Raw genomic sequence first — 1,978 nt, 5'->3', positions numbered from 1 at the left:
TCCTGGTGAAGCAACGAGTGCACCTCCTGTTGTAAAATCATATTCTGGCATGATTCTGAAACGGAGGAACAAGGTGCGGGATTGGACGGTTCCTCTTGAAGTTTAGTTTGTAACATTGTGAACTATACTCAATACCCAACAGTCCGATGTGATGGAATCCCAGGAATGGTAAAAAGGGATATTCTGTCCCCCACTGTTCAGGCAGTTGTGGCTAAACTCTGCTCAAAAATTCTGGTGCGGCTTCTGGCTGGAACCTTGCTGCTGCTCTTGCGTCCATTGGTCTCTTGGACGGCCCCTGGGTGGGGTTGCTGCTCCGTCTAGAGATTGGTATGGCAGCAGTCTGTACGTCGTGTACGCCCTGTACAGTTACTGCTGATAGAACAGCTTCTTGTATTAGAATAATATCTCTTGCGGAGGATTGCTGCTCTGAGGGTGAAGAGAGGGATAAAACCACCATATTTTGGCTCCTTTAATTGTGAGACACTCTCGAAGATTATCCCAAACAAGTCATCCCATTTACAAGGCAAGTCCGCCAGTTTTTCATGTATGTCTTCCCGGATAGTGCTGGTGCAGAGCCAGCTATCCTGAGAGCCCCAATGAAGTCACCGATGTACAAGCCGAAATCTCGAAGGCCTCATGAATGGTTCAAAGCAAATGTCATACACCCTCTTCTATATCTGTTGAGGTCTGAAGAAGAATCTGGTCCCCCGCTCCAGCTGAAATGTACGGTTTGAGGGTCTGTAAGCATTCATATAAGTATTGAGCAATATAGAACTGGTGCTGCTGAGATTTTGCATTTAGCATTGTGGCTTGAAAAACTGTGTGACCAAATTCATCCAGGAACCGTCTGTCTTTCTCTGGAGGTGTTTGAATGCAGCCGTAATTTCTTAGATTTCTTCATGGCTAATTGTACAATCATAGACGCATGCGGAAGTTGGACTATGCCATAGTGAGGTGATTTCCTCATGTGAAATTTCAGGTCCGTTTTGTGAGAGATTGGGCGCCCTGAAAATGGGGACTCCCAAGATTTGTCCATCACAGCATCCAGAACATTGTGCAATGGTAACTCAGTAGGCTCTGATGGGACTTGAAAATTTTTTAAAGTTTCCATTACTTCAGATCTGGGATTTTCTTCATCTCCACTTTGAGGATGGAGCCCACTTTTACAACAAATTTTGAATATGTGAGGACCTGGGGGAGACAAAGGTTCCGGTGGGTCTTCTGGGGGGGGGGGTCAAATGGAATTCCCATTGAAGTACCCACAGAAGTCAGAGGAGAATCCTGTGGACCCATATTTGGTTCTGGCGAGAATCTCGGGTCTGGCTCTTCCCCCTGGCCTTGTGGACTACTATCTCCCTGAATTGGAGAGTTGGGGGAGAAGCCTTCTTCCGATGGACGTGGCTTTCCCTTCTAGTGATAAAAATAATGTTTTAAGATAGCCGATATTTGAGTCATGGCTTGTGAGGCCGCTCCTCCCTGTTTAACAGCATGTGTGTCTTCTGTGGGCTAGTCGAAGTTTATCCCCAAATAAGTTATCCCATTTACATGACAAGTCTGCCAGTTTTTCATGTACGTCTTTCTGGATAGTGCTGGTGGTCCTATGTGCAAATGCAGGTCTTCTGCTGGTTTTTTGAGACAGGGCCAATGCTGCCAGTAAGATGGAGAAATCTGGTCCTGTGGTGCTCCAACCTTCTCTTGCCCTGACGGGCTGTTTTATGCCTCTTGGTCAGAGGTTCTTGTAACTGAGGGGATTGCCTTTTTTGCTTTAAGGCAGAAGAGATGTCAGAGTAGACCTTTTGAGATGATGTAGAGGATCCAATAGAGCATAGCTCCACAAGCAAGGACATGACCTCTTTTATATCCGAGGGAGTGGAACCCATTAGTTCCTCAGACAAGAACACAATCTGTGGATCACTTTCTTGCTCCTTCGGAGGCTTGAAGAACACCTCTCTGAAATCTTGTGCTTGGGTAGTTGAGT

The sequence above is a fragment of the Rhinatrema bivittatum genome, chromosome 8 (genome assembly GCF_901001135.1).
Source record: "Rhinatrema bivittatum chromosome 8, aRhiBiv1.1, whole genome shotgun sequence".
NCBI classification, from domain to species: Eukaryota; Metazoa; Chordata; class Amphibia; order Gymnophiona; family Rhinatrematidae; genus Rhinatrema; species Rhinatrema bivittatum.
The sequence above is the reverse complement of the archived record's forward strand: the minus strand, read 5'-3'. Positions refer to the sequence as shown.